Source organism: Stenella coeruleoalba (genome assembly GCF_951394435.1).
Source record: "Stenella coeruleoalba genome assembly, chromosome: 9".
Taxonomy (NCBI): Eukaryota; Metazoa; Chordata; class Mammalia; order Artiodactyla; family Delphinidae; genus Stenella; species Stenella coeruleoalba.
The window spans coordinates 71,531,862-71,554,555 of NC_137155.1; the positions used below are offsets into that span (position 1 = coordinate 71,531,862).

A 22,694-nucleotide genomic window follows, 5' to 3' on the forward strand; every position below is an offset into this window, starting at 1 on the left:
CTGGTGTTAAATATGATACTATTTGAAGCAACTCAGCACCCTCTCAAACTTGTCCCTAGGGATTCCAACTTCAAAGAGATTGTCTACACTAGCATGCAACAGCAGAATCTGCAAACTGCGGTTTGGTAAATTGGCTAAATCCTGCCACTGCAGTAGATCTACTCAACGACTGTGATCTGTAGATGGCTCTAGTCAGCTTTAACGAAGCAGATGAGGACTGATGAACACCAATCAAACAGCTATCATTATTTTTTGAAAACAGTAAATGCAGGAACGAGTCACACATGAGTATTCATTTGTTTAAAATATACAACTTATTATTAAAGGCAAGATAAAAATGTCTTTATTTGAATTCTTATGGGCTTACAAACACAGTTCTAAAAAGATTACCAGAACAACACATTTAAAGGATAGAAAGTACAGGAACACCTGTGTGTGATAAAATGCAGACTAAACTGGAAGTAGGAAGTAAAGCAAACATTGTCCAGTCAGGATTTGATGCAGGACATCCAAAAATCTTTTAGAGGGAAACTATCCTAGTACTGGAAATAGTAGTGACACACACTAAATTGCTCAAAGGGCATTATAACTTAGTTGTGCTGCTCCCAATAGACAAAACTTGCCGACTGACTACAAAGGATTTGTGTCTAACTCCATTCGCAGATGCCTTGGAAGTTATAGGAAAGAATGAGGCAAAAAAGAGATCTAAATGTCTATTTGGCAAAGCAGCAATGAGTTCATTCATTTTGCCCTGTATTCCTTCATTTCAGGCCAGGTCTATGTCTGAGTTGGGAAAAGTGGTAGAGCGCAGGCTTCTGGGGATGATCTTATAGAATGAGAAATCAACAGGTTAAAGAAACATGGCTTTTCTAACTCCTGTTTTATTGTGTTTTTTATGATTAAAATGTAGTCTGAGATTTTTGTTGTAGTTGCTGTTATATAATTGTATTTCCTTTCAGTTGTATTCAAAGGTATTTATTTGTAAGTCTGAAAAGGATATGGACTTATACTGAGGACAACCAAATAAAATAGGTTATAATTTCACCGTATGTAGAGTTCTGGTGAAATTTGAGTTCTTTTGCATTAAGATTCAGGTCTATATGTACTAGATTAACAGTTAACCATGTTTGGACTCGCCCATTTTGTCAAAGGGTAGAATTCAAATAAGAAAGTAAGTGTTCATAAATTGTGTTCAAATGGGACCAAATGTGCACCCAGAATATGATTAAAAAGGGCCTTTTGTGATGATACATAGACACAGAAAAAAATTAATACTGCATGCCCATGTGTTTTATTGGGTGAAATTCTGTAAGGTTGAGTTTCATAAAACAAATTTCCAGCCTGTTTGTTCAGCTGGCTTGCCCATCACATTTAACATTTCTCATTGCACTAGCACTTATTCTTTTACTTTTGGTTCAAATACTAAGACAATACACTATATTTTCCATCTATCTAAGCATTCCTAAAGCTGCATAAGAAAAATATGGGTTAAAATTAATTTCTTTGATCAGTTATTCATTTTTCATTGTTAGTACCTCCTTTAAAAATTGCATCCATTAATAAGTTATCTAGACATAATCATGTAGCTAGGTCCAAATAAACATAGGGCCTTAAGACAACTGTCAAGTTATACACAGAAAAAAAATTGTAAGAAAAAGAGAAGTGGAATATTTAGTATCTATTCTTGAAGCTCAACTTATAATTTATTGGGATTTTTTTTGACAAAATATATTTATTTCTTCTCTCTCTCTCTCGACACCACACGGCATGTGGGACCTTAGTTCCCCGACTAGGAATCGAACATGTACTCCTTGCAGTGGAAGCTCAGAGTCCTAACCACTGGACCACCAGGGAATTCCCTAAAGCTCAACTTACATATACTTTAAGTCTTTGACTCAATTCTCCTCAAAAGAAGTAAACTTTTTTTTTTTCCACTGAAGTTCAATAGTCTTTGTCAAAATTTTAACGTGTGAGCCCTTAATGACAGGTACCTTGAAGAAGGGGACTCTGTATGATTTATCTTCATGTTCCCCCATAGTGCCTCACATAGGTAGGGACTTGCTCAGTAAATAGTTACTTATTAAATCTTCTTCAGTGAGTAAATAAAGACAAAATTGTTTTAATGAAATGTCTGTTTAGCAATACATGTTCATTCCATGTAACAGTGTATGAATTAATTCCAAATAATGTCATGCCACAAAAGACAGACAGTGGTTGATGAATTAAAATTTTAAACATTAGCTCCTAAATACATGGAATGTAACTCAGTAGGCAGGCATACAGTAAGCGCCTATGAAAAGGCTGTTGGAGAGCTTAACAAAGGAGGGCTCCTCTTGGTCATCCAGAACTGAGGCAGCACACTGGTGGCTCAGGGGTCAGGGTGAGATTATAGAATGTTTTGTTTTAGCCTGCATTGTTTCAAAAACATCATGTGACTTGTTGCCAACATTTCCAAAAAACAGGGGTTCTGCATATAAATTTGCATTTCCAGGTTGTCTTGAAAAAGTGAAAGAACTGACCACCCTGGGCTCTCGTCTCTGCATGGTGTCATTTGTTGGAACTAAAACACTGCTGGATCCCTTAGTCAGGGCACATTCGCTCCTGTGCACCAAGATCCACACTTGGTGGCCTTCGTTTAGCTGCCTCACTGCTATAGTCCCTGGACTTGGTAACAGTTTTTCTAAGGCTTTTAAAAATTATTTTTAAAATATAATTCATCAGGCACTAACACTAATTACTAGCTGTGGTTGGCTGAATATTGGGCCCCCAAGATGCCCAAGTCCTAATCTCAGAACCTCTGAATATGTTACCTTATAAGGCAAAAGAGACTTTGCAGATGTGTTAAAATTAAAGGTTTTGATAGGAGATTGTCCAGGATTATCCAGGTGGGCTCCATCTAATCACATGACTCTTTAAAAATGGAACAGAAAAGGAGAGTAAGCAAGAGAAATGCAATTTGAGAAAGACTCAACCTGCCATTGCTGGCTTGAAGACGAAGGAAGGGCCCATGAGCCAAGGAATGCAGGCAGGCTCTGGAAGCTAGAAAAAGCAAGGAAACAGACTGTCCCTTAGAACCTCCAGAAGGAAAACAGCTCTGCCAACACCTTGATTTTAGCCCATGGAGACCCATTCCGGACTTCTGACCTCCAGATTATAATATGATAAATTTGTGTTGTCACTAAATTTGTGGTAATTTGTTACAGCAGTAAAAGAAAACAAATACAATATCTTACATATAATGTAAACCGTTGTTCAAGGTTATTGAAGCAGTACTTATAGGAACTTAAAGAGACGTTGACATGGTGGCTATAAATTAAATGGTGAAAATTCAAGTAGGCAAATATAACATATAGATGAATTTTATTTCTGATTCCAAGTCCTACTTCTACCTAATATGAAAATTTTAATCTAGTCACTTCTGGGTATAATCAGTAAAATTTTTATTTATTCTGTAAATTTAGGTTAAATATACAGTCATGTTTATATATTCTTTTATTCAACAAATACTTACTGAGAGCTCACTATGTGCTCTTGTTCTAGGCACTGGGGATAAAAAAGGTTGATAAGACAGCCAAAGTTTCTGACTTCTTAGAGCTGGTGTACTTGGAGATACAGCAAATACATATATAAACAGATAAATTATTAATTTAAAAGTTGTGCTAAATGTGAGGAGGAAAAATAAAGCTGAGAAAGGGAAAGAGAATAATGCAAGCTTCTATTTTTGATAGATGTGGAATAATTCAAAAGTATATTTGGTCTTTGTCCCTGGTTTCTGGCACAGAGCTCCTAAAACGCTTGGAATTTCCTGAGTGATAGGAGTGTCTTGTATTATTCACCATGAGCAACCTTCAGTCACACCTGAGTTCATATCAATAAGGCGACTTAGGATGGGGCCCCTAGGTAGCCTCAGGCTGGGGTGGGTCACCAGAAAGACCAAGTGGTTAGAGTCGGAACTTTCAGCACCCCTCCCTACCTTCAGGAAGGGGAAGGGGAGCTGGAGGTTGGGCTCTATAAAAACTCCTGAACGAAGAGGTTCAGAGAGCTTCCAGGTTGGGGAACATATCCACGTGCCAGGAGGGTAACACACCCCAGTTCCATGGGAACAGAAACTCCTGTGCTTGGGATCCTTCGGGACCTTGCCCGATATACATCTTCATCTGGCTGGTCATTTGTAGCTTTATAATAAAACAATAAACATAAGTGTCTTCCTGAGTTCTGTGAACTGTTCTAGCAAATTATCGAATCTAAGGAAGAGGGTCATGGGACCCAATTTATACCTGATCAGTCACAAGTGCAGGTGGCCTGGGATTGCAACTGGCATCTGAAGTGAAAGGCAGTCTTCTGGGATTGAGCCCTTCCACCTGAGGGTTCTGTGCTGACTCTGGATAGTTTGTGTCAGAATTGAACTGAATTGTTGGACATGTACTAGCTGGTTTCAGAGAACTGGAAAATGGATTATTGGTGTAAGAAAAGACACTACACACCTGGTGTCAGAGAAAAAAGTATCTCAAATAGGAGAGTCAGAACTTCTCTCTGAGGAGGTGACATCTGAGAAGAAGATTCTGGGGAAGAGCATTTTAGGGATCTTTGATCTTGTGTTTTATAAATGAAGTCCAATGGAACACTGGGGCCTCAAATCACATGTGATTATAACTTCTGCTGACATCCTTCTTCCCTAGGATGGATTCTTAACAGATACCCCAGGTCATGCCCAGTCTTGCCCTCACGAAGCCACGAAGTGACCTCTGAGACCTTCCACTCCAGCATACATGCTCATTCTACAGCATCCCCGGGCCATTCCACTTCCAGATAGCCAGCACGACCCAGCATAGAGGCTGCAATACCCTTTGGAAAGGCAGTGACCCATGAGAATGAGAGATGCCTGGCTTGACCATCCTGTCCTGGATCAGGCACTGCCTGTAACTCTTGATGCTGCCATCTCTCCTGGCCCTGTGATGGTCTGTACTCATGCATGATTATTTTCCCATGTTTGAAGGACTATGACATTAAATAGCAAATGAAGAAACACCATGACAAATTGAGTAAGGGCACAGAAAAAAAGGAAAAAGCTTTCTGTTTTAATATCTTAATGGCATTTTTTCCTACTTTTTGAACAAGAGGCCCTGCGTTTTCATTTTGCACTGGGCCCTGCAAATTATGTAGCCAATTCTAGTTAGAGTTGAAAAATATTCCTGTTTTGGAAATGCCAAGTTTGAGGTTCCAGTTAGGCATCTCCTTATAGATGTTGAGCAGGCACCTGGACACACAAGTCTGGAGATCACGAGAAAGTCAAAGACGGAGTCAAGAATGAGGAAGTCATCAGTGTATAGATGGTATTTTAAATCTTTCACCTGCCCTGATCATCCATCTGCCCATTGAAGAGATGCTTAATTCCACAGGGCATTAGTACCTGTGAGGGAGAGCTCCATTTTGGGACCTTGATCTGTCTCAGTTCCATTCTGTCATACCATGAAGTATTCTGCATGTCAACTCGTCTTTTAAGTGAGACTCATTTCCATTCTAAAACATACCGGAGTTAACAAATTTCTCATCATAAACCTTACTAATCACTGAACCTTTCCACTCAATTTACTTCTGCTTCCAAGGTCATTAAGATCAGCAAATCAGGCTCTTTTGGATACACTGACCCTCACTTGGCTCATATGGGCCCTCCTAGAAGATGTGGCTGATCTTTCAAGCCTATATGAGCCTATGGAAGCCTTAGAGCCAGAAACAGGGCATCACTCTGACCTAAGATCACTATTGGTCTCAACCAACTCTGGTAGAAGAAACCTTAGCTAGAGATCCTGGTAGTAAGTGTCACGCACTAGTCTTGTCTGCTCTGTGTTCTCCAACGTAAAGAAGGGTTCCTTCTTGTTACTATTCCCAAGGGATTGGGCTGGAGAATTAAACACTTTATCCACCACCCCCAAAACTCACACTGTCAAATCTACTCTCTTAATTAATCTTTGAGCTTCTATGACCTTTTGTGGTTTATGGTCTCGATAAAAAAAACCCTTTTTGCCCTTTTTTTTTTTTTTTTAGTACTTATTACCTGTTAACTGTTTCTACCACTTGGACTTCAGGGCATCTCTTCAAAACCCATATACCCAGGGAGCCGGGTGTCCCAACACAGGTCTAAATTACACAGAGGAATGGGACCAAACTTATGAACTAAAATAAAAAGAGCTTGGTGAGAAAAGAATGATTAGTTCTGCTCAGCATTTTCAAACCCTTGAGACCATCAGGTCCCATTTGACTGAATAACGATGAGCGCCCAGGGCGAAAAGCCTTACTCCATGGAGGTGCTCTCTCCAAGACTCTGCTCTGAGTGGTCTCTCACACACTGATCTACTTTGATGAGGTTTCCCCTAATGCCCAGTTTCCTTGCTGACCTCATAATGCTAACCTAATCCAAGATTTCTCTTCCCAATCAGTCCTATTTATTCTTATACACCTTTATCTTGCTAACCATGACTTGCTGGCCCAGACTTGCCACTCCCCGTTGATTAATTCTGGAATATAAAACTGTATGTAAGTTCTCTGCTCATATCATGCTGTACCAACACTTCATGGTTAGGTGTACTCTGCCCCTAGGTCTGGCACAAACTTCTCAACTTTCTATACTAGGCTGACTCCTCTATATCCTTTATGACTGAGTGCAATTGACTCATGTATATACTTTATGACTGAGTGCAATTATATTTTTCTTCCTTAAGTCCACTGTGGTATATTGAATTAAAATTTACAAATATTCCAGTTTTCCTACCTGTGCTATTCCTCCTTGAGGGGACTCTATACATCCCACCCTACTGAACTGAGAAATGACTAGGTGTCCAGATTTAACCAAACTGTGAAGTTTTAGGGCACAGCCTCCAATATTGTCCTTACTTCTGATACCAACTGCAAATTCTAGGATTTCCAAAACCACTGTGAAATTTGATAATTCCCTCAAGGATTCACAGAAGTCACTGAATACTACTGTACTCACGGGGGTTATTTCAGAGAAAGAATACAGATGAAAATCAGTCAAAAGAAGAAAGTCTGAGAGGGTTCCAAATGCAAGGCTTCCATTGTCCTTGGGACCCATTACCCTTTCAGTGTCAATGTGCGACAACACGCAGGGACACTCACTTAAGATTCGAGTCGAGAGTCTTTATTGGAGCTTCATTACACAGGCATGATAGATTGATTGGCCAAGTGGTTGAACTCAGTCCTTAGGTAAACTAATACTGCATGACCCAAAACTCACACCTTAAATCACAAGGTTGATATTTCTGATGTGGCCATCACCCGCCCTAAAATTGTCAGATGTAGCCAGCGCTCACCCTAAACAAAGACATTCCTATCAGAAGCTGAAGGAAAGGCCAAACCTCTCTTTGGGGAAGGCCAAATTCTTTACTAAACTCTATGTGACTAACTTTGGCCAATGACATACAAACCGAAATGCTGCGTGTCATTAGAAAAGCTAATGTGAGGTTTTCCTTGTCTCTTTTCCCTCTACTCTATGTTTCAGATAGAGGCTGTTTCATCATTCCCAGTGTCTATGACAAACAAAACCTCCTTCTTTACCTATTATGAACATAGAGCACAAGAGAGAAATAAACCTTTGTTACTGCAAGCCTCTAAACTTTCTGGCTCTTTGTTATCACAGCATAACCCTGCTGATCGTAACTGATACACCTACCAACAATCCCTAGATTAGATTAGGTGCCTTTTTGTGTGGTCTCCTAGGAGTAGTACAGACCTCATGAATTGGTCAAGATCAAAATATGTTGTCACAAGTTGCTGAATCAGCCAGAAAACATGTACTGTTCTACCTATAGAGTAGTTTATAAAGTGTTTTTATTAGTTGATAACATTTAAAATGTGTGTTCAAATAAAAAAATCCAAATTTCTAGCTTTTAATAAAAATAAACTCAGAAGCTTTATCAAGTGCCCAAATATCTGCAAAGCAACAAATGACGAGGCTAAATCAGCTCACCCCACTTTGACGACAGATGTGGTGTCCAGAAGAAAACGGCCCCTACCAAGCCTGCTTAACTCCTTATGTCACCTCACTGGTCCTTGTAGGCACCTGAGGTCACAAGCTCTTTAAATCTGTTCAACAAATTACTGGTGAAGGAGGAGGGTGAGTAGAAAAGAGAGGGAAGTGAGGAATTTAATTTATATTAATAATATTCTGTTGAAAACAATTCATTACATACACAGAATATAACAAAAGTTTACTGATTCGGAATTGGTAACACTAGCTTCTCTAAATCACTAAGAATAGAGGGAACATTCACTGATCTAATAACAAAATCCCATTCAAAATGTGCTTAACGGTGCATTTTCCCTAGTTTTATATTTTCAAAACGATTTCTACTTTTCAGTAATTCTCAGTTTCTGTTTGATTTTCTTTTATTTTTCCAAATCTACCTACAATTTTAGGGGATAAAGATTCAGTTAATTAATTAACCAAGTAGTTCATTTAATTAATTGGTCTTTGTTGGTAAATATCACTAAGCTGTTCATCTTTGGGTTTCAGTATCCCACTGTGGGCTGGTGACTCTAGGTGAGTGCTAGCTGTCTAATCTCTGGTTTGGGAGCCTGGCCATGGTTTGTCAGGCAACAAGCACGTACTTATCACCACAGAGATAAGCAGGAGCCAATGAACAGTGTGTTCACATTTCTACTCAGAGGCCCTCTCTGCTTTGGTGGCAACAGGACCGTGTTACATTTTGATATTCATATAATGAATCAGATGTAAAAAATCTGAATTAAATGGTGTTTACTTCAGTTTGCTCCAGTAATATTTGGGACTGGAACCTTGAACAATGTTTCTGCTGGACTATCTCCCAAATCTCACTCATCACTGAACTTATATAATCATAGAGACTTTACTTGTGAATATGTGGCTTAGAAGTAATAAGCTTCTCAGTAGCTGTGACTGTTTATCATGTATCTTTATCCTCCACTTTCCCCTATATGTGCATGCTTATTTTTTATATAGAAAAAAATGAGAATTAGCCAAGTTTCCATCTTCTTTTCCCATGATTAACCACTATGTACACAGAGTTCCTACTTGCTAAGGACCTTCAATTAGCCTCAATGTAGAGTTGAACTGAGGACTCTTTCATTTTCTTTTTTTGACAAGGACTTTATGAATTTAGAAACTTCCAGAATTACACATTATTGTTTACTACATAGTACTACTAGCAAATCATATGTTTTCTTTAAATACAAATTCCTGAGGACAGCCTCCTTTCTCTATGAATTAAATAGTGCTTTTCCTCTTTTTTTTTAATTGGAAATTATGCTTTTTTATTTTTTTATACAGCAGGTTCTTATTAGTTATCCATTTTATACATATTAGGGTATATATGTCAATCCCAATCTCCCAACTAGTGCTTTTCCTCTTTATGGGACTTGTTTTATAAAACAGAGACACCCATTCCATTTAAATTATTTCTAATTTGGATATCCAAAATGTGTCCAGTTTTTCCAGTAGAATGCTTCATGAGACAGAATGAAAAAGTAAAGAATGCATATACGTGGATCCAAATACATTTCTGTGACTTGATTACACATTTTGCGCAACAGCTGGAAAACAGAATGTTGATTGATCCTGGTTACTGTGGTTGTGTGTCCATTGCCAATGAAAATGTAGCTGAAATACACAAATATTTTTAAATATGCTGCAGCATGGGTGTTTCCTCATTGCCAGAAAAGAAAATAAGCTGCACAATTATCATGTAAACCCTTGTGTTATTCCCACTGCACAAACATTTTGCAGATGTTTCCTTCTGAAAACATTCTAAAACATATACTTGGCTGCCTTTGCTTACCTAGAGTTGTTTTGCGATACTGTTCCTTTGGGGATGTAGTTTATTGTTGGGTTTTGTGGTTGAACAAATGAAGGATGAGAAACATAGAATTAATGATTTGGAAATAACCTAGCTTACTGATATTATAGTGCTCTAACAATTTCTCTCCTGTCTATCAGAAGTGAACATCACAAATTCAAAAGAAACAAATACACAAAAAGGAAAGGATGGGAGGCGTCTGCAGTTCTGAAATCAGGATGACTGCTTTAGCTACATCCACATGGATCAGTACCCCCAGATGTTTTCTGTAAGACTGTCCAATGACCCCCAGCCTTCTCCAGTCCAGCAAAACTCTTGTGCTGTGTGATATAGTTTGGCAACTGAGAATGAAGTCATGGTAAAGGAGAGGAAAACATTCCATGTGAGGAGAAATTCGGATTTGGTACTCTCCAATCTCGACAAATTTCCAGTGAGCTCTTGCTTCTTCTTTATCTACATAGCTACAATCTAAACACTGGAAATGAGGCTATATCAACAAATTGAGAAGAGGAAACAATAACAACATGGATGGATTTTTAAAGCTTACTACACAACAAAAATATCCACCATCATATGTAAAGAAAAAGAAAGTGAAAGTTTTCATGCCTCACTTGAATGATGGAGACTCACCAACAAAATATGCTTATAACTTTTTATGGTTGTGGTTAAAGGTAGTCTTGGACAAAGACACAACTCAGCTGTTCTTAGGTTGTGTAACCTGGCACATTTCAGTTAATCTGTCTAAAACTCCATGTTTTTATGATGATAAAAATATTAATAGCTAACATTTACTGACAGCTTACCATGTGCCAGGCACTGTTTTATAATTCATACATGCTATCTCATTTAATTCCCACAAAAATCCTGTGCAATAAATCCTATATGGTTATCCCCATCTTACAGATAATATAATTGAGGCACAAAAAATAAGAATTCATTTTTATTTAAATATTTAGCAAACCCTTATGCTATGTGCTCAAGCTTCTTCTAGCCACTTTACAAATATTAATAACATCTCTACTAGATAGGTACTATTTTAATCTCATTTTACATATGAGGAAACTAAGACACAGACAGATTAAGTAACTTGCCCAAAGTCACAGTCAATAACTGGTGGAAGGAAAATGTGAACCCACTCAGTGTGATTCCAGATTGCACTCCCAAACCATTAGGTATTATTACCACCCCTTAGGGTGGGTGTCCATGAAGACTGAATGACATCATGTTGGTTACATGAAAAGCGCAATAAAATAATTATCATTATTATTATTAGTTTACTCTGAAGATTATAGAAACTCTCAGAATATCATCAGAAATAATAGTCTTGCCGAGGAGATAGAAACCAGGTATGTTTTTACACCCTGTTTTCCACTGGGCAATTTTTAAAACTAGCAAGAAGGCTGGTGGGCTAGAACAGAGTGAACATGGAGAGGAATAGAAAATGAGGTCAGACATTTATCCAATCACATATAGAGCCTTGTAGACCATTATAAAGACTGACTTTTGTTCTTAGTGAGATGAAAAGCCATTGGTGAGTTTTGAGCAAAGTCATAAAATGATCTGACTTAAATGTCTTAATGGGATCAGTCTGGCTGCTGTGTTGAAAAAAAGAACTGCAGGGGAGCAAGGGCAGAAGCATAAGGTACTATTATTTCATGAGGCTGAGAGAGGTTATGTAAATTGCCCAGGGTCTATCAAAGAGTCAGTAGGCATCAAACAGGGTTTCCAACTCAGGCCTGCATGAGTTAACCATACATGATGCTGAATGGGAGAATGATGAAGACCTGGGTAGGCTTTTAGGTCTTCTTATTGGATCTAAATGCAAAGTGTGATATTTTCTGAAAAGCTTTGGCTAGAAAAAAATTATCTTGTACACTTAAAATTTTAGTTTTCTTAACAATATACTTATATACCTAGTTATTTGAGAAAGATCTATGACAGCTAATACTAATTCTGGTCCCACATCTATTTGTAACCAGGTAATACTGAGCAACCCATTATCTCTTTAATAAGCGTTTTTCACCAGATAATGTTTGTAGCTACAAAAAGTAGTGCTGTGTCTTATGTCAAGATAAGCCTACTTTGCTGTAAGAGATAATTCCTTTATTATTCTCTGGTATTATTATCCTATAAGAACAACAAGGCAAAAACTACCAACCACATAATCTAACGTCTGGCACACCAAGGCAGAAAATATACATCATTTGATTTACCGTCTGTTCAATGAACATTAGCTAGACTAATTACTAAATGGCATTACAAACTTGTCTGAGTACTCTAAGATTTAGCCAAAGTTCCTAAGAATCAGCACTGATACTATACTCATTGACTATGTAAAGAGTAGTAGATATTACATCCTTGGTAGGGGAGAAAATCTCAGGGAGTTCTAGCAGTAAAGTCTCATATCAGAGACTGAAGGCCCGGAGCAGCACTCAAGTTTCTAGAAGCACTGAAGAAATAATACAGGACTGTATTAGTCAAGGTAATTAACACTAGCTGTGGTAACTCCCAAATTTCAGTGACTTGAACCCAATTTTCAACTCCCAAACAACTCCCAATATTCAGAGGCTTGAATCTAAGAACAAAATTTCTCTATAGTCTAATGATGGCTGAGTGATGCTTATAGATAGACAGCTGTCTTCCAAGCTGTGACGCAGTCACCCAAGCTCCTTCTATGTTGTGACCCCATCATGCCCTGGGGCCTCTATGGAGTCCTCTGTTGCATCATCTGCATTAAGCAAACCAATGAGTGAAGATTGAAAAATGTGAACATTCTTGCAGGACCTTTACCAGTCTAAGTCTGGAAGTAGGATCCATTGAGGTATTCCACTGAGCTCAAGTCACATGAATAGCCTAATCGCAAGGGATCTGGGAAAGGCAGAGAAGTGAGCCAAATTTCCAGGGGACAGATGGACAAGACAGACTCGAGTTTACTTCTGGTGCTAATGGTTAGAAAATGCGTACTTCCTGACAAAGGTGGACCAATTGCTAACATATTGAAATACTTTTTTGCTACTTGGAAGACAGTTGTGACTTGAGTATGTTAGTGACTGGATAAGGTAACTTTTCTCACATGTATTTAAATACCTTTATACTTCAAACAAACAACATGAAATACAAATTGAAAAATGAACAATATGACAGAACTTGGTGACAGAAAAAGCAGTATTTGGACACAAATGAGAGATTTTTAAAGTTGTAAATGAAAAGTTACTTGGCTATTTACTTAAACTATTTATTTCAAGGGTCTATTTAACTTTCCAGGCCCACCTCAAAATGGCCTTAAGTCTTCTTTAACACTTCCCTTTTTATACATATCAATTGTCCTCTTAGCTGTGTTCCTATAGAACTTGACACTTGTATAATGAGTATAGGCTAGTGTAAATAGCATTTTAAATTATTGTAGGCCTTACCTTATTACATTGCTTCTGTTTGTTTATATGTGAACTCCTGAGGGCACATTAAATATTTTTGCTCCAAGTGTATAGTTAATGAATCTTTAGAACATGCAAATATGGTCATGCTGTTTCTCTGCTAAAACCCTTCAGTGAGTTCTCACTGTTCTTAATACAAAGTCCTTATAAAGGTATGGATAAGACCCTTTATGAACTGGCCCACACCTAATTCTCTATCTTTATTCATACTCTATGGCTCAACCATAATGAACTTCTTTCAATTCCTCAAAAGACCGGAAACTTTATCACTCTGGCCTGTAGCAATTGAGGTTCCCTCTATCTGGACTCCCTCCCACCCCTTTTCACTTAGCTAATTCCTACTCAGCCTTTCAGCTGAGTCAGATATTCTTTTGAGAAACATTCCTTGAGCATCCTACATTTGGAAGGGTCCCTGCTGTCTTCTTGCATATCAAGTGGTGCTTTAGCTAAAGCAATACCTACGTTGTTTATTGTAAATACTCATTTAATCGTCTCTTTCCCAGCAGACTTTCCCAGTTACCCATAAGGGAGACATCATTTTTATTGAAAACTATGATACCTCTCATTATCTAGACCAGTACCTGGCATATAGTATTTGTTCAACAAATATCTGTTTAGTGAATGAGTAAAAAATGTCCATTGAAATTAATAAAGACTGGTTCAGTCAACATTTATTGAGTGCCAACTACACACTAAGTGCAGTCCTTCTAACACTAGAATTAAATTATTCTATTTCTTTTTCTGAAAATTGCTACCCTCCACTACTTATAAGGATAGCATATCAAAATCCATCTCATCACTTCCTCTGCATAAACAACCCACCACAAAAACCACCACCACCAATATCCCCCACACATATACCTACAACCACTCAAACCTGCTTTCTCTCCTTATTTCCCTACTTACTCAGTAACTCAGGCTTAAAAAATCTCGGAATCTTTTTTAACAGTTCCCTCAGATCTCATTAGTTACTATGCCCCATAGATTTGACCCATGAAAGATATCTTGAATTCATCCTTTTCTTTCCAGTCCTACTGCTACTCCCATAGTTCAGGTTCTCATTACTTGTCACCTGATCTAATTCAATAGCCTCCCAGGGTGTCTCTTCACTTTTATTCTCTCCCTCTTCCAATCTACTTTACACATTGCAGCCAGAGTAATTGACCCAAAGGTCAGTTCACTCCCCTACTCAAAAACCTTCAGTGACTCCCCATTTTTAACCAAAAAGAACAGCAAATCCTCAGCCTGGTATTCAAAGGCCTATATAATCTGGCCCCAATTTATCTTATCTTTTCCAGTCTATGTTATAGTACTCCCCCTCATTGTAGCCAAACTGGTTTTATTTTCATTCCTAGAACTTACCTTGCACTTTCTTACTTTCATGCTTCACTCATGTTCTTTCTGCTAAGTCTGACCTGCCTTCCTTCCTACGAACCTGCTGTCTTCTCTCACCTCTCTCTACAGGGAGCTTCAAGTCACACCATGTGAATGTTTCACAAATGGAATGGATAGAATTTTGTAGTTAAGTAATTCATTTCTGAATATCTTGGTTAAAGTGTTCCCTAATTTTTTTCTTTTTCTTTTTAAAATTCTGCTCCTCCTTTCTTTGCCCCATATTCATCATATATTTTATTATTTCTGTAATCTCATTCAGAGGCCATTATGTCCTTTCTTTCTAGTTTTCTTCATTCTTGCTTTTGGTTCTTTTCTTTATTAAATTTGTCATAATGTAAAGGACTGGAGTTGCTATATTATAAATACTCCATTAATGGTTTTCCTGAAAAAAAATTTTATTTAAACGTTAATGGAATATTCCATCTCCATTTTTTGGTTGGTTGATAATATAGAAATCTCAAGAGACTATTTTAAAATTCAGTGAATTATATTTACCTAGGCTAATGTTACTTCCATGCAGGGGACAGCACTGAAGCTTATGACACTGATTAGCTAATAAATTCCTCTCATCTACCATCTGCTGTAGTCCCTTTCAGCTGTAGTTGTTTAGATTTCCCCAAAAATGAATACTGCAAAATACAATTATCAGTTAATATTCTGCATAATTTAGGTTCACTGAACTTAAAATTTGGTCAAAATTTAAAAATAAAAAGAACTTCTACTTTGGCCATGTGGAAGTACATAGATCAGACATGACTTCCTGTTGTAAACAACTAGAAAACTGAACAAAACATATGAAATTGTTGTTCTCAGATATTAGACCACTGGGCTGCGATCACTGAAACAAGAAAAATGGGGTACATTCTATAATTTCCCTGACTTTCTGTTTAAAGGCATAATTTGGAAGGAGAACCCAACCAAATCATAGCACCCTTGCAAAGTTAAAGAGATAAAGTTCAAAGTTCAGTCAAGCTGGATTGGCTGGAATTTGTAGGGCACAATATTAGGAAGGAGGGAGATATGCAAATAAATGTTTCCATAAAGTCCCCTAGAAGTTCTTTTTTTTTTTTTTTCCTGAATTCTAAGGTGCACATATGTTACTGTGAGATGACTTGAGGCTCGGCAAAGAAGTATTAGAAAAAGAACTACTATGGGGAACTGTGAACTAAAAAATTCTAAGAGCTCACACAGGGCTGGGATATGTTTAAGTTTTAAGTAGCTGGAGTGGAAAGACTTCAATGAACATGCAGGATTTTGGTAGATACCTCAGATGGGCAAGGCCAAACTAGCACTAGAATAGAGTTAAAAACTGCACTATAGCTGCCACAAGAAACTTAAAAATAAACCTAATAATCAAGCTGATCAACAAGACAACTTAATTATTTTTCAAAATAATATTCAACACTCTTTAAAGAAAACAAAAAATTCAGGAACTCAACAATATAATAATTATACTGTCTAGCATCCAATAAAAAATTACTAGATATGTGAAGGAGCAAGAAAATATGACCAATATTAAAGATAAAAACCATTTTTTTAAAAAGACCTAGAATCCACATAGATGACGGAACTAGTAGACAAGGGCATGCACTACCAAGAAAGATAAAGGAAGTTCTTTAGACTGAAGAAATATGATCCAAATGGACACTTGAATCTATAAATGACCTAAATGGAAATTTGGATTCACACTAAGGAAATGAAGGCTGCCAGAAATGGTAAATACACTGGAAAAAAAAAAAAGATATTTTTTTCTCTCATTTTAAAGTACTTTAAAAGATAATTGACTGTTTATAGCAAAAAAAACAACATCAATGTGTCTGAGATTAATAACATACAGAGAAATAAAACATATGACAGCAACAGCACAAAAGAGAAGAGGGGGAAATAGAAAGATTTCTACATTGTATGTTAAGTGGTATAATATATATGAAGATACAGTCTAAGTAAATGACAATAATGGAGATAAAACTGAACACTAAAATTAGTCAATCAATTAGAAGGCAAGAAGGGATAAAAATGAACAAAGAACAGTAGGAACTACAGAAAACAAATAACAACATTGTAGCATTAAGTTCAATCATATTGGTAATTACAATAATTGTAAATGGTCTAAACAAACTGAATTAAAAATCAAGACCCAATTTTATAATGTCCATAAGAAACTCAGTTTAAATACAAAGACACAGATATTTTGAACGAAGTACATAAAACATATAACATGAAAACACTAATCATAAAAAAGCTAGAGTATCTATGTTAATATAAGATGAAGTGCAATTCAGAACAAGAAATATTTTCAGACATAAAGAGAGATCTTATATAATGAAAAAGGTCAATTCATCCTGAAGATATAGTGTGGAATATGTATGCACCTGTGGTAGCCATCCTCAAAGATAGTCCCCAGTGACTTCTACTTTCTGAAATTCACATCCTTTTATAGTCCATTCCAACACTGTACTAGAAATGGAATATGTAACCACAAACAGGACACGCATGATGTCAATTCTGATATTAGGTTATAAAAGTATTTCTGAAAAATCCTCAAATTTTACCAAATTAAATAACATATCTCTAAATATTCCAGAGGAAATTTAGATGTTAAAAATCAAAAGATGGTAAGTATCGGGGGAAAAAGAGTAAATTAAACACAAGGTAAATACAAGGAAGAAGAAATAAAAATGAGTGGAAACCAAGGAGGTAAAAAACAGGGAAACAATACAGTATATCAACTAAACTAAGCTGGATTTTTAAAACAGTCCATAATATTTATATACATATTGTTAGACACATTAAGAAAAAAAACACAATGAAAACACAATGATTTATATTAGAAATATAATAGAAGATATCACTACAGATACTACACAATGTATAAGGATAACAAGTAATATCATAAACAACTTTACACCAAGAAATTTGGCAAATTATAACCAAAAGGGCAAATTCTTCCTAAGACACAAACAGAAATAAGAAGCATTAAAAAACCAGAATAGTTTATATTTACTAAATAGATTGAATTCACAATTTAAAATGTCACTCAGAAAACAGTATGCACAGAAGGGTTTGCTGGTATATTGTATTAGACATTTTACCCTATCTCCCTGATAGAAAAATCAGACCAAAAATAAAACAAAACAAAGCAAAGAAGGAAAAATTAAAGACCTATAGTTCCTATAAACATAGATGCCAAAATTCTTAACAAAATATTAGCCAACTGAATCCAGCATTATGGTGAAAGAAATATGCATCATGACCAAATGGGGTTTTCCAAATATGCAAATGAAATTCACATATTAACAATGAAATTCACCATACTAACAGAATGAAGGAGAAAAGCCATAGTCAAAATTGTTGCAGAAAATGCATTTGATAATATTTAATATCCATCGATTAAAAAATTACTAGCAATAGAAAGTAACTCTTCAAAACTGATAGAGTATCTAATGAAAACCTACAGCTACTGTCACAATTAATTGTAAAACACATAATATGTTCTCCTTAAGATAAAGAACAAAGTAAAGATGACTGCTCTTACCTCAACTTGGTACGAGGAATGCCTGCCAGTGAATTAAGGTGCGAAAAGACACAAGGCATAAATATCTGAAAGAAGATGCAAAAATGTTTTTATTCATTGATTATATTGTAATTTACTTTCGACAATCAAATAATCTAGGGAGAAAAACAACAATAACTAAAAAGCAAATTTATCAAGGCTTTCCAGTTATTTGGTGGGATGCAAAAGCCATATGTAAAAGTCAATTGTATTCTATATACTGAGTAAACAACAGAAAAATGAATCTCACAAATACCATTTTTAATAATACTAAAAACGATATATTAATAATTTTAAAAATATTTACAAGACCTGTATATTTATAGTTACAAAAGATTATTGAGATAAAGACCTTAATAAATAGATACTCATATCACGTTTATGAATTGGAAAACTCAATAAATTAGAATGGTAGTTCTCTCTAAATTGTACTATAAATTCAGTGCAATTCTAACCATAATCTCTCGGTATGCTTTTTTGTAGTATTTGACAAGCTGATTTCAACTTTATTAGGAAAAGTAAAGAATTTTAAATAGCAAAGAGCTGTTTTTAAAGTAGAGTTACTGTAATTGAAACAGTGTGTTAATGGTAAGGATAAACATGTCGTTCAATTCGAAACAGTAGATAGTTTAGAACCAGTGGCTCACCTATCTGGGAAATTGATGGTTGAAAAAGTTGCCAAATTCATTCAATGAGTATTTTTAACAAATTTTGAAAAAGCAAATGGATATCTATATAGAAATATAACTATCTCAACCCTTATACTAAATAAAACATTCATTTCATAAAAATTAGAGACCTAATTACAAAAGCTAAAACTATTAGACTCTAGGATAAATATGAAAAAAATCTTCTGATGTTTGGATAGACAAAGAAATCTTATGTAGGGCATAAAAAGAACCATAACAAAATTAATAAACTGGAATTCACATAATTTAAAAATATCTGCTCTTCATATGAAACTTATGAAAATGAAAGGCAAGCTACAGACTGGGACAGTATATTTCTAATAAACATACCTGACAAAAAGTTTGTATCCAGAATATATTTTTTTCAAAAATCTGTTACAACCCAATAATAAAAAGACAAAAATCCCAATTAAATTAAAAATAGACAAAATGTTTGAACAGATGCTTCACAAAAGAAAGGATATCAATGGCCAATAAGCCACTTGAAAAGTTGCTCATCATCATTAGTCATCTGAGAAATGCAAATTAAACCATGCTGAGATACCCCGCACACTCATAAATTAAAACAAACTGACAATCTCAAGTATTGGCAAGGATGGAGAGCAATGAGAACTTCCATACATAGCTTATGCCAGTATAAAATAACATAACCACTTTGGAAAACTCTTTGACACTTTCTTACAAAGTTAAATATATGAGTACCACATAATTCAGCAATTCCATTCGTAGATATTTACCGTAAAGAACCTAAAACATAAGTCCACAAAAAATATATACACGTAAGTATTCACAGTACATTTATTCAAAATTGCAGCACACTGGAAACCACCCAAACATCCATCATAAGGTGGATGGATAGATAAGTACGTTTTGGCATATTCACACAATTCATACAATGGAATACTACTCAGTGATTTAAAAAAAAAAAGATTACTGGTTAACCCATCAAGTTGGAGGAATCTAAAAAAATCACGCTGAGCCAAAGAAGCCAGATACAAAAGAATGCATACAACATGATTTCACTTACATGAAATTCTAGAACAAGCAAAATAATCTATAGTGACTGAAAACAAATCAATGGTTGCCCGGGGCTAGGGGTTTGAGGAAGGTTATTGACTGCTAAAGGGCACAAAGAAACTTCTTTGGGGTGACAGTATTAATTTACTCAGGCCAGTACTTTTTATTGTCCCTCTGTGGCCCTGTATTTTCCTTTGGCTTCCACATTAGCTGGTGTCTAGAACTGATGAAGAGATATAAGAGCATTATTCAAATTCTATTGTACTCATAACGAAAAAGCATAATAAACAGTCAACAAATATTTGTCATTATATTTTGAAATGTAAGTATGTTCTTCCTGTTAAATACTTAAAGTATTCTCTGTGCCCTTTCTTCAGGGCAGAATGACCAAACCAGAAGAATATTCATTCAAATCTGTGAACGTTTTTATGGTTGTGATGGTATGTACCCAAAATAGTTTTGACCAAAACATGTCACTGTCTTTATTTAGACATAGCTGATCAAAACAAGCAGGCAAGAACTTTTATTTTTTCAGAAAAACACTCAGAAAACCTGAGTTGTTTGCTACTAAAAATTCCACTTAATTGAATACTAGCAATACAATATCTCTTTTTTTATTATTTTGTTTTGTTTATAAAATTTGACAATATAAATTATTTTATTTATTTAATCACTTAAAACTGCATTTCATTCTGGCACATTGTGATTCTTTTAATTACATGGGTAATTAAATAGATTAACATGATTTTGGAAGGAAAATAAATAGCAGGGATTCAGGGCACCAAAATCAAATCCACCGGTCTTTGCTGTTCAGCTTTCTAGATATGGCTACATCCTTTTATACACACTGTATCAGATTACACCTGAACAAAAGGCCCTTTGAAAAAGATCTGTTTTTCAGTTTCATCTCTGACAGCAGCATTCTTGGCCTTTCAGATGCCATTATATTCTCTTCCGTCATTTCTATCTTTCTTCTGTAATCATTTCATAATGGAGCATAATGTCATAACTATATCACAGGAGATACATGACATTATTATAAGCCTGCTTCTATATCATTGTTAAAATTAACCATAGCTACATATATGTATATGTTTTAATAAAAAATTTCATGATAAACTTCTTGAGTTGAAAATGCATAACCATAAGAACTAGGTTTATTCTTATTTCTTCTCATTTTTGTCCACCATAATTATCAGAAAAAATACCATTATAACACTTCCAATGTTTTTGTGAGGAGTGTTTTAATTTCACTTTCTTAGTTATAGAATGTCTTTACATGAGACTTGCTACATGAATCCATACTGAACAAATCATTTTTACATCATGTAAAAAATGAGGCAATGTTTGTTGTTCGTTTTGTGTATAGTATGCACATAATACTATATACATACTATACAATGTCATATACATACATATGTACTTTGTAGTTGTAATATTCTATCGTTATGGGAAATTACATATAATAATTTTTGTTCCTGCTTTAAAAAAGTCATCATCATTCCAAAAAGTAAGTGCTGAGAAAAACGCAGCAGTGTGAAGGAAAAATGGGGGGAGGTAGGACAAATATTTCTGTATCAAAGAAGAAAAATAACAAGGTTGTGAGAATATCCTCCACACGTCTCTTGTGTTTTGGCATGTCTTGTGAATAGAAGCACTGACTATAGTTACTACAGACTACCTTTTCAAGACTGTCTGTAAAATGAACAACCTTGGAAGACTGATAGAGCATCTCCCTCTGGAGCAAAGGGCAGGTTTGTTTACTGTTCATTACTATAAAAATAATGTCTCCATCCCTCTGGGGCGAAGTCAGGAATGGTACTTCCCATCATAAAAGATTTGGGTGTTCTGGCTCAGAATTCCTCTCTTGTAAGGCTCCCAACTGCATGTGCAGAATCATCTAACCCTCTTCCCATCATCCTGTGGAAATGCTGACACTCTAGCTACTATTAGCTGCCGAGGAATAAACTGTCCTTTTTCTCTGGATCATATTTCTGAGGGACTTATCTGAAGAATCACAGACTCCCTCACCACCAGAAAGAATTCCTGAGTCCTTGCTGTTGGTGACACTCCTTCAGCATGAGGAAAGTAAGAAGCTGTCGTGTCGGTAAAAGATAAAATAAGAAAACTTAGACAAGAACTGCAGCAGGTATATTTTTGCCTCACGAAGCTGAAATTCCCATAGACAAGGTCCTGGTGAATAGCAATAAATGGCTTATTTCCTTCCAGAGAACAGCACCCCAACCAGAGTCAGGCTCAGATTAGAGCCCGATTTGCTCTGTGTTGTTGGCCAGTAACAGGAAGATTGTGGTTATTGTTCAGCCACTCACCCTTTGGTATTTTGCACCCTCCAGGAAAGAAGGTGCAAATTTAGTGACTCCAGCAAGATTACACAGATATTTGGTAATTGGTAAGTACCCAAATATTTGGTAGTTTGTAACAGTGCCACTTTTGCTTCGGCTGCAGTCAGTGGCTGTGAGGGTACTTGCCTAGTGAACATATCCCCAGCCTGTTACAAGGGAAGAGATGGTGGAGCTTGTCTGCATTCCAGAGCCAGGTTTTGCTAGGAGGGCTAGCAGGGCAGCAGGCAAGTTCACTTATGCAGCATTAATGGAGGGAAAGATGGTAGAAACTATAAATACAAGAAACAATTGAAGGACCAATAAATATCAGGAGTGCTGTTTGTGGAGCTAAAGATTTATCAACCAGGAGGAAAGTCGTTATGCAGATAATCTTATTTATATATTACCCATAATCA

At 36.1% G+C, this 22,694-nt stretch overlaps 1 protein-coding gene across 17 annotated transcripts in view; it reads right to left on the reverse strand.

Moving 5' to 3' along the window:
* The window catches only part of LOC307192094 (uncharacterized protein), an 868,937-nt gene that overhangs the window by 625,658 nt on the left and 220,585 nt on the right, over positions 1-22,694 (reverse strand). For all 17 annotated transcript variants that reach the window (XM_079932631.1, XM_079932629.1, XM_079932628.1 and 14 more), the window contains one exon: positions 18,213-18,277. The gene's annotated coding sequence lies outside the window, so the exon portion shown is untranslated. The remainder of the gene's footprint in view (positions 1-18,212; positions 18,278-22,694) is intronic.